Source organism: Meleagris gallopavo, chromosome Z (genome assembly GCF_000146605.3).
Source record: "Meleagris gallopavo isolate NT-WF06-2002-E0010 breed Aviagen turkey brand Nicholas breeding stock chromosome Z, Turkey_5.1, whole genome shotgun sequence".
In the NCBI taxonomy this organism is placed as follows: Eukaryota; Metazoa; Chordata; class Aves; order Galliformes; family Phasianidae; genus Meleagris; species Meleagris gallopavo.
In genome coordinates, this window is record NC_015041.2 from 21,250,796 (window position 1) to 21,262,464 (window position 11,669).

The window sequence follows — 11,669 nt, forward strand, 5'->3', positions numbered from 1 at the left end:
ACGTGCCGTGGGTTCCGTGGGGCGGGATGTGAGCCTGGGGAACCTCGCCTGCCGGAGAGCAAACCTGCCCGTGGGGTTGTCGGTGTGCCGAGCTGCTCCCCGCTGTGTTTTGGGTGAGGTGGGCACACACACACAGTGACATTTTGTCGCATCAGGTGGAGTTTGCAGGGGACGAACTTAGTGGATTCTGACCCGGCTTGAAAAAATGGAGGGCGAAAGTATGAAGGCTTAAATTCAAACTGCAAAAGAAGTTCATCCCTGATTAATGTGCACCTCAGTACAGTATTCAGTGTAGGAGCTGTTGCTTTTCACATCAGGCCATTAAACAGCTTAATGATAACTTGGAAGAAGATTAATCTGTAACCTCAAAAAAGAACACATGTAAGTGTGTATAGCTCAAACACAGTGAACTCATGGTGCCCACTGCTTCCTTCTACTTTCTTTCGCTGCCACGTTGTGAGGATGCCTTTTATCTCTGCATTTATATCTAAGATATAATTTTGTAAGATTGTTCATAATGTGCCCGCTGGCAGCGTGGATTTCTGAGTGCAGGTGAAAGTTCAGTTAACGCATTAGATAGCCTTGTGTCAGAAAAGTTGGCAAAGTAACAAGCAAAAAGCTGTGTAAAAGTGTGAAGATAAATTTAAATGAGTATTGATTAACTATCCTTCAGCAACAGATGCTGTGGTTTCACAGCTATCTGGAACATCTCCTGCACAAAGAGGTCTGACCTTGTCTCACTCATCCAAAAAAATGGCAGGTTTTAATTTGGATAGATTTCCTGATCTGCTTGCTGCTTCAAAGTCTGTGGAAGAGAAAGCAGAGGGGAGGATAGCACAAGGTAGAGAAGGCTGGGACTAGCTTTGGTATCAGTTCTAGTCTTTGCTGGCTTAAAGTGACTGAAACTGTGGTGCAGCTTAGTGGCTGTATGCAAACAATTGAGAAAAAGCACTGTTTTCATAATGCTCTAATTTCAGTAAAGTAAAACGTCAAAATAGGCAGAGCGTGGAAATAAAAACTAAGTTTCATTGTTCGTGAACACCGATGTAGCCTGCTGACACATTAAAGAGCTTCCCTAAGTAGGCACTTTCACAGAATCAGAGAACTGTGGGGGTGGAAGGGACTTCTGAAGATCATCTAGTCCAACCTCCTGCTAAAGCAGGTTCACAGAAACAGAATCACCAAGATTGGAAAAGACCTCCAAGATCGTCCAGTTCAACTGTTCACCTATCAGCAAGAGTTCCCATTAAATCATGTCCCTCAGTACAACATATAAACATTTCTTGAATACTTCTAGGATTGGTGACTCCACCACTGCTCTGGGCAGGTTGTTCCAACGCCTGACCATTCTTTCTGATAATGTCCAACCTGAATCTCCCTGGTACAACTTGAGGCCATTCCCTTTAGTCCTATTGCTACTTATACAGGAGAAGAGGCCGACTTCTGCCTCATCACAATGTCCTATCAGGTACTTGTACAAAGTGATAAGGTCTTGTCTGAGCCTCCTCCAGAGTAAATAATCCCGCTTCCCTCAGCTACTCAAGAGGCTTGTTCCCTACAGTAGGTTTCACAGGAAAGCATCCTGGTGGGTTCTGAATACCTCCAGAGAAGGAGATTCCACAACCTCTGTGGGCAGCCTGTTCTAGTTCTCTGGCACCATCCAAGTGTGTAAGTTTTTTTCCTCGTGTTTGTATGGTACTTGCTGTGCTCCAGTTTTGTGCCCATTGCCCCTTGTTCTGCAACACCAAGAGAAGCTTGGTCCCGTACTCTTGACATCCACCCTTCAGATATTTATAAACATTAATCAGATCCCCTCTGAGTCTTCTCTTCTCCAGGCTGAACAGTTCCAGGTCTCTCAGCCTTTCCTCAGAAGGGGGATGCGCCAGGTTCCTCATCATCGTTGCACTCTGCTGGACTGTATCAGATAGTTCCTGGTCTTTCTTGAAATGGGGAGTGCAGAGCTGCAGGGTAGAGAGAGAGATCACCTCTCTCAATCTCCTGCCCATGCTCTTTTTAATGCGTCTCAGAGTACCGTTATACTTCTTGGCCGCTAGGGCACACTGCTGGCTCATGGCCAACCTGTTGCCTACTAGGACACCCAGGCCCTTCTCTGCAGAGCTTCTTTCCAGCAGGTCAGCCCCTTACCTGTATTGATGTGTGCAGTTATTCTTCTCCAGTTTTAGAAATATACACTTACCACGTTGAACCTCATAAAATTCCTCTCTACCCAACTCTCCAGCCTGTCTCACTGAATGGCAGCATGGCCTCCTGGTGTGTCAGCCACTCTGCCCAGCTTTCTATCATCAGCAGTCTTGCTGTGGGTGCATACTGTCTGTTCATCCAGGCGACTCATGAAGATGTCCAGTAAAAGTGACCCAGTACAAACCCCTGGGGAACACCACTAGCGACAGGCCTCAAACTAGACTCTGCCCCACTGACCACAACCATACTGATCACAGTTTTCAGAAGACTGTGTTGCATACAGCATAGCATCTTTGGGAAGCCAGATTTTTATGTTGCTTGAGGGGTACAGGTTGTCATTAAGAAATGAGGACCAGAGATAAGAGTAAATGGGACAAATAACAAAGATTGGAGTTACATTTGCTTTGTGGATTTATTAGTATATATATGTGTTAAGACTTTTTAAGAGCATTTACTTTAAAAGAAGATAAACGTAAATAGATTAAGTTCTAAGTCACTTAGACAACCAAGCAGAGACCAAATTGTATTATTTTGGAGCTGTAAGCAGTGAAAATAGACAAATGTTCAACTGTTAGGGTAAGGGTTGTAACTGTACTGTTTTGTTTCCCCTAGGAAAGAACACCGATCTCCTTCCTTGGGGAAAGATAGAGCAGACACAGTGATCATTGGAGGTGGCTGCATTGGTGTTAGTCTAGCCTATCACTTGGCTAAGGCTGGCTTACAGGATGTCGTCCTACTGGAAAAATCTGAGCTCACTGCAGGATCTACTTGGCACGCAGTAAGGAATATTTTGTTAATCTCTGAGATTAACAACAGTTTGTTAAAGTTTTAGCTCCGGGTTCTGTATAGACTTACTGTGTGAATTTTGAAAGTTGATTTAGCTATCCAGAGTATACTTTCCTCATTTGTGAAAATTTGGGCGAATACTGACTGTATTTTGGAATTGCTGAAAGGTTACTGTTAGTACTATTACACATTTTTGGTAATTAACTGGATTTAGACTTTAAACTTTAGTTTAAGTTGGATTTTTAAAACTTAAATTTTTACTTCATAAGTAATTTAGCTTATACTGCACAGTTTATTACTGGAAGTGATGCATAAACCAGAAGTGTGAAATTTGGCATTATTTTAAGCTTAATCATTTTTAATACATGTGGTATCCTGAAAGAGAAGTGATAGAGAAGCAGTAGCAGTGTCTAGTTTTTGGGAAAATCATTGTCCCAGAAACTGATTTTTCTTAGAGACAACAGCTTTTTTTCCTGCCGCCTCTGACATTGCAAAGAATTGTGGAGGAGCAAAAGTAACAACTGTACACCATGATTTCCTAAGGCCTCTACTCTTAGGAAAAGAACTAAAAAACATGTGTTATATTGACAGGTGAGGACACCTCCTCTTACAGTGCTATACAGCGTGCATGTATGTAACTACATATTTTGTATGTTAATGTCTGGAATAGGTAGTGTAATGAAATAAAATAAAGCTTGCCACAATAATAGATGCTTTTTATATTCATTTCAATCTACATTCAGATGAGGTTAGAAGAAAGCTATTCTCGTGTGTAGTAATAAAATTGGATACAAAAGCAACAGTTTGCTGTCTCTGAGTTTACTCTGTTAATATACAATACAGCATTTATGCAATATTTATAACTAATACCTGAGTGGAGCATGACTCAAACAGATCATATTTGATTTGTATTCTCATGCTTTTCCTGGAGGAGCAAGTCTGAAGTTTGAAATGCGTCATTATAGTGCAGATGCTTTGTATGTTTGGAGCATACCAGACAATAATAGTAAAAATTGATATTTAGAAAAAGCACTGCCTGAGATGTTTAAGTGTATTTATGTTTTGTTTTACTTGGTTTTCTACAAACAGAATAAAACACACTTTGTGGAGTTAGGAAAACAAAATCCAGTAATTACCTTTCTTTTAGACAATCATAGCATACCTGATGGCAGTAAAGAGAGCAGAACAATGTGGTCTATAGTGTCAGATCATGCATCTCGAAATTGAATGATGATTGTGAAATGTTTGAATAAATATTTTTAAGCATGACTGAATTCTATTTACCCAATGCATATACAGAATGATGTGTGTGTAAAAAAAATAATAAAAATGCCCTCATTGAGTAAGAAACCAAAATAGTGAAGGGGGAATTTGTTTCTAAGTGTTTTTTTGTTATACTTGCCCCCTAGATTATTGTTTGTAACTATGTAAACCAATCCTTCAGTATTTTTGCTCTCTCGTCTTAGTGAATGTAATGATGGAGCACTGGGTGAGGAGCTCTGTTGTAAAGATAGGGAGGGTACCACAGCCAAGAGGAGGGCTGTTTTGTAGTCCCTGATGCAACAGAACACAGTGATTAGACAGTAAGACACCTAATAGGAGACAGGTCATAAATGGATAGCTGTGAAGTAAAATACATAGTCTAAGATTGTTCTTCATTGAATTCAGTGTTACAGTGCTGTATCTGAAGATGAAAAAGTTATTTCACCAGATCAAAGAGATCAAAATTGTAATTGTCAGTTCTTCATTGCAGTAGGTACTGTATATTTACCAGTGACCTCCTCAAAATGTTACAATACTAGGTTTAAATGAAAATTATACATGTAAGTAGCATATTGAATGGCACACAGCATATTGTCTGCAGCCCCAAAACCTGAGAAAGCCTGGTTCAGATTATTGCTAAAATGTACCAGATTTTCTCACTTTCACAGACAAATAAGTCCTGCCAGAGCTCAGGATCATGTTTCATATAGATCATACTCCTGTCAGTGTTACTGCCAAAACTTCATTTCATGTCTCAGGTCTGAGATAAATTTGTCTGACTTTCATTACATTGAAATGAAAACAAGATGGAGAGAATGATGAGAAGTAATGAGTAGATAAAAATAATGGGGCATGTGCTGCTCTTCTACCTAACCACAACAAAGTAATGATTATTATATGATGTAAAGTAGATCAGGACTAAGGCTTCATGAACTTGAAGAGTTTTTGAAGTTGTAGTATAGTGCAGATCAGACTGTTGGCAATCTTACTAGTGAAGCTCTAAGAATTGAACTGTGCTGCATATTTTACTCACTCAACAAGTAGTTTTTGTGTAGTTATTTTTTGAAAAGGTGTTTTCTAAGAAAATGTGGAATGTATCATTTTGTTATGTAATACTGATTCTTGCAACATTCAATTGATTTTACTGCTGATAGTTAATAAATCACAGCACAAGACAAATAAAAACTTGTTAAGATTTTGTCAAACTTGCAAGAAGAGCGGATGTAGTAGGTGGTAACAGTATTAATTCCATTTCACTTCAGAATGCTGAACAGACTCGAATAAAATGAAAAGAATACATCAAAATGTAAACATCTAATCTATAAACATGGTTTGAAATCTCTGTGTTTTTGTAGCATAATGTCCGTTCTAAAGAAAATTACTTTCATTGCTCATGTTCACCTGCAAGAACAAAATCTATCTCAGAAAAATAGAGCAAATCCTAAAGCAAATCTTCAGACATGAGAATGGTTCACTGTGAAATTCAGGGTGGCATTTTGGTAGACCAGCTAAGCTAAACAGGGAAATCATGACAATTTCATTGCAGTTCACGGGAAGTGGAAGCAGAAAAAGGCTATGAAGAAGTAATTTTAAAAAATTGTATAGGCATGCAAAGGATATGTAACTACAGGTAAGAGTGGCAAGGAACATTAAGGCCAAGAACATCTTCCAGTGTTACGTTAGTAATAAAATGTTGAAGAAGGGAAATATGGGATTCCTGCTGTGTGAGGTGGGTGATTCAACCACACTGCACACTGGTAAGTCTGAAATACTCAATGTTGCCACTACCAGTTTCCACTGGCAAAGTTTCTTGTGCCTCTCTGATTACAAACAGAGTTTGGGGAGTAGAGGAATTACCAGCAATGAGTAAGTATCAAATCAGGCATCACTAGAACTTGACTGATGCAGATCCATTGTCTCACATGGTCTGAATCCAAGGATGTGTTGATGGCATTGCAAGATTGCTGTTACATAATTTCTGAAAGACTGTGGTGTTAAAGAAAGTACCCAACACCTGGAAAAGGGCAAAAATGTCCAATTTTATAAGAAGCCAGAGAGATTACTGGGGAGCTGAAGGCCAGCAACTAGAGACTTACTTTGGTTCTTAGGAAATCATGAAGCAAGTTTCAGATATATGTCTGGGGCCATAAAGAAGAACATAACTGGGAATAGACAGCATGGATTTGTTGAGCACAAAGCATACCTGACCAAATCCAGTACCTTCCATGTCAGAATGACTGAAACCGGGGACAAGAGGAGAGTAGCTGATGTCATTTTCCTGAACTTCAGCAAGACTATTATGACTCCCATAATACTTATGTATTCAGTTTAAGATCTGATGGACTGTATGGCAAGGACAACTAGGTGGGTAAAAGACAGCATGCTTGAACTCGGGGTAGTGGTTAATGGATCATACTATGCCCAAAAGTTGGTAACAACTGAGTTGCCACATGGGTCTGTCCTTGGACCTATCTTGTTTATCAGTGATCTGGAGCAAATAACAAAAGTGCATGCTTGCCAAGTTTGCAGTTAACACCAAACTGTGGGAACCAATCGATACAATAAAGGGAAGGGCCTTTTCAGGGAACTTGTTGAGGGACCTGGGTAGACTGGAGGGATGGAATGACAAAAGCTTCATGAAATTTATGAAGTACAAATGCAAAGTATTAAAATAATTGTCCATGGACAAATGACAATTTTTGTCCGTAGAGATTTTCCAGACCGGAGAAAACTGGGCAAACTGTTTGGATCTCACAGCTGACCCTGCAGAAAGCATAAGGCTACAGAATTCCTGAGGTCCTATTCAGCATAAATTATTCTGTAATTATATTATCTTAATTTTATTGTAGTCCAGTCAAGTTATATTTGCCTTCTCATTACATTTCTGAAATCAGAAACATTTTTCATGAGAAACCAAAGACATCGAGTGTGTTTAGAATTCTTTTCTTCACTTAAAAATGTCATGGATTCTTGAAATTAAATGCACTTTGTATGGTCTTATAGCTAATTTGTAAGTAATTTGTGATTCACTGGTTAAAATGACTTTACTAATAGTGGCCATGGAATTTCCTTAACTTTGGAAAAGGTATTGCTAAATTCAGAAAAAGAACAAAAGATCAAACAGAAAATGTTTTTATAAATAATAGAAGACAGTAAAAATAATATGAGATGGCACAACTTCCAGGTACAAGTGAATGAATTACAAATTGATTATTGTAAATGGCTGAAGAAATGTAAACACCTCAGTGCCTAATTTATTGCTTTATTCTCTATACACAGAAAAAAAGGTCATTAGGGCTTATTTTTTAGAAAGCAAGAAAGTTTTAATTACAGATTTTCCAAGGAAGCAGTCCTGGGTTTTAGTTAACTGAGGAAATTATATAATGTGTTCACAACCTCATAAAAACATGTGAATCAAGTGAGATCAAAAGCACTCAAATACCCTGTCTCTATGTCCATTATGATATAGATGGTGCAATATCCTAACAAGAAAAGACAAGCAATATTTTTGTAGAGTATTTACCTATCTTGAGGACCTCCTGGTTTTGCATTTAATGTGGCCCTTAGTGGATATTTTTTGCTCCTACAGATTTGCATGATCATTTTTAAATTCAGATTGTTTGGGTAACAAACAATATCATACATGCTTAGGGAACTGCGGCCAAATTTATGAATAAAATGCACTCACAACTGAAAAATATGTAAATTCACTTATTTGGTACAAAATGGTATATAAACTGTGTATAATCTTTAACATATCAGAAGGATAAAATCCACATGAAGGGAAGTAGGAAAAACTTTTTACAGTGGTTAGCCTAAAACTCTGCTGTGTTAATTTTTACCTTTGGATTCCCTGCTGTTTTTACGTCAAAATGGCTATGAATTCAAAGGTGTACTGTGGTGTCTGTCTCCTTTAGCTGGTTTTAAAAACCCTGTATTGTACTTTAGTATATCCATGTAAGTAAATGAATCCTTTATATATAATTTGAATTAATAAGTAGAGCAGTCATTATCTATGAATAAGGTCTATTTTAGTCAGCAAAGGGGGATATGCTATGAAAATATTTAAAACAATGTAGTTACTTAGCTTGAAAATGTAATGTGATTTTTCACTTGGAAGAACGATTTCAGTGAGATGCTGAATTCTGGAGTTACAGAGACATGTGCCTAACTATTTTAAGACCTAAACTCTGCTTTTCTTAGTTGCTCAATACGTGCGGTTATGAATGTCATTAGAGTGATACAGCTGGCTCTAGAGGAGGCAAGTAAATAGTTTCCTTAAATGCAGAAAGGGCTGTAGTAACTTCTTGCTTTCATGTTTGCATATGCCCAATAGGGCTCCTCAGCTTTCTAAAGTCAAACCTAGAGAAACAGTGTGCAAAATACAAATACCAGTATCTTGTATTACTTCTGAAACACAGCAACTGCAGAGACTGAAGTTGATGAGGGTTGTGTGTCACTTCCAAACGATTTGAAACAACTCTATAATTTAAGGAAGAAAGGAAACCATAGGAGAGGACAACTGCAAGAGTATCAGGAGCTGCCAAATTTGATGAGAAAGGGCAGGTGGAAAAACAAGTGTGCAGAGAAGAATGCCTTAAGTAGGGAAAGAATTTTGGTCTTATTTTCATGGCACTTGTCTCTATCCATGTGTTGCTTTTCTTTACAGTATCTTGACAGTTCCTTTTTGAATGACAGTTGAAAGGAGGGAAAGAAAACATTGCATTTCTAATCGTATCGCTATGTTGTTTTTCCTATTTCTTTTTTGAGGCTGGCTTAACTACTTATTTTCACCCTGGAATAAACCTGAAGAAAATCCATGCTTACAGCATCAAACTCTATGAAAAGCTGGAAGAAGAGACTGGACAGGTAACTGACTTTTTAAGTATTAATTCAAATAAATATAAATCTTACTAATAGTCTTACAAAAGAGTTTGGAATGGACATATGGATAATGGATATAATTGTTCAAGACTATCATAAGTCTTACCTTTTATTTAAATATGTTCTTCTGCCTGCATGTCAATGCTAATGTCTGATGCTTAATCAGTAAATATTTTAGATTGTTTCCGAGATCTTTCTAAAGTTTAAGATGGTTTTCATCAAACATCTCAGAAGTTCAGCAGATAGAGTATCTGCAACTTTAGCTTCATGTAGGAACTAAAATAGCATCTGGATCTGGAATGAATGGATTGATTATGATACATTCTTGCTTTAAACATGTCCGCTTTTAATTTCATATGATATGATAGATAGTATTTGAGAAGATTGCTGCAATTCTTCCTATCCCTTTAAGAGTCATGTGACTTAAGTGATTTAGTGACTTCAGGAATGGGTATGCAGAGAGGGAGTTGTATTCCTTATCTGGCATCATTCAGCCATTCATTTACTACACTCATGCTTGCTTCAGCAGAAACTGCATGATACTCATAGTACCAGTCTACTAACTTGTTAATTGTCATAAAAAGCTTTTTTCTTCTTTCTATTGCCATTTTCTATAGCTACCTAAGATACCACAGCAAATAGTCATTTCTATTGACTAGTTCTACTAAAAGCCTTATTAACATCCTGTGAAGTAACAGAGAAAAGACAAAGTACATAATGTATACCAAAAAGTGAGCATTTGGTGTCTAAATGTATAAGGATGTATATTTTATTAGAAAGTACAAAAGGGAGGGAGATTATTCACTGTGTTAATAAAAGTGCTTGGTCAGGTTTATTCTGCTGTATCTCAGTAGAAAATTATGTAGGTGATAACTTTTAATGTAAACTATTATATATTATTTTCAGATATATCTGATTGTTTTGAAAGTGAATCTATAAATTTAAATATTAATTAAATCTCAACAAAAGCTTTTTAGAACTTTTTTGACAATATTATGTATTTTTTTGGGAAGCTAATTTGATAACATTTAAAAAACAATCTCAAAGAGTTCACTTATAAATCCTGTTCCTTCAAGACTGCTTAACTTACATGAGTCTTTTTGTCATGTTAATGACAAAATTTCTGTGGACTTTCCATAGCATATGAACATGCATTTATCGAGTTAAGTAAAGGTTCTAACAGTACTTCACTTCTGTTTTTTCATCTAGGCTGTGGGGTTTCACCAGCCTGGCAGCATCAGAATTGCGTCAACCCCTACTAGGGTGGATGAATTCAAATACCAAATGACTCGAGCTGGCTGGCATCCAACAGAGCAGTACCTGATTACACCTGAGAAAGTTCAAGAACTATTCCCCTTATTGAACATGGATAAGGTAAAGATCCTAATTTTAAGAAAAATAACTTCTATTGCATTTAAGTAACCAGATATTTAATTCTAGAGCCTACTTATACAAATGGTATGAGAAACTCTTATTTTTCAGTGAAAAAATGGATGACGTAAATCACTCAGGCTTTAGTGAATACTCTGTGCTGTAATTCTAAAGCATTGGCGCTTTTAATTACATGGGAGAACTGAGGAATTTTACTTCATGAGGACCACTGCTAAGTCAGCCTTTTAATATTCTATGTTTTTTAAATTTATTTTGATTTGTCTCTGTAGGTTTTACTCAAGAAGTCAAAGAAGTAGATCACATTTAGAAAATAAAGCATTTTTGAAACAAAATTAGTTGATTTTGATTTTTATATCCTTTCATTTTGTGTGATTTTTCCTCCGCTTAGGTTTTAGCAGGCCTGTATAACCCTGGAGATGGTCACATAGATCCCTATTCTCTGACAATGGCTTTGGCTGCGGGAGCCAGAAAATACGGTGCCCAGTTAAATTACCCAGTCCAAGTGACTAACCTAAACTCTCGATCAGATGGGACATGGGAGGTTGAAACTCCACTTGGGGTAATTCAAGCGAAGAGAATTGTCAATACTGCAGGTAGGATTTAACATAATCATTTTTATTCTCTTTGGATTTACAAACCAGGTGACATTGAGGATCTGTACTGAATTGTGTGATTTACAGAAATGAATAGGATGTGGTTTTGAGTATTCATTTGGTTTGTGGTAAAATATACTCTGTGTGTATCTACATTATTGTGAAAATTTAGCTCTTCAGTTAATTGCTATGACTAGGCATTAATATTTCTTTCTGGTTTGTCTCCAGAAATTACTAGTTAGGCTGTCTTCTTAGATTGCAGAAGCAGAGGAGACCGTTTCTACTGTGCAGTAAGTTATGTAGAAGAGACAGGCTGTGAATGCTGTATTTGAAAATCTTATGACAGCTATTAGGGAGATGGGATATACGAATGAAATAGAAATATCTTCATGGTTCTTTTTCAAAGAGGCTGAACATTTGTACCAAATAAGATAACTGCCCACTTCAGTATTATCTTTCTCTAAGATTTAGCTCTATCCACATATTGAAAGGGAAGATTTTTGTTGTCCTTTGCTTAGTATTTTAAATGTACATTTTGTTTAACAATAC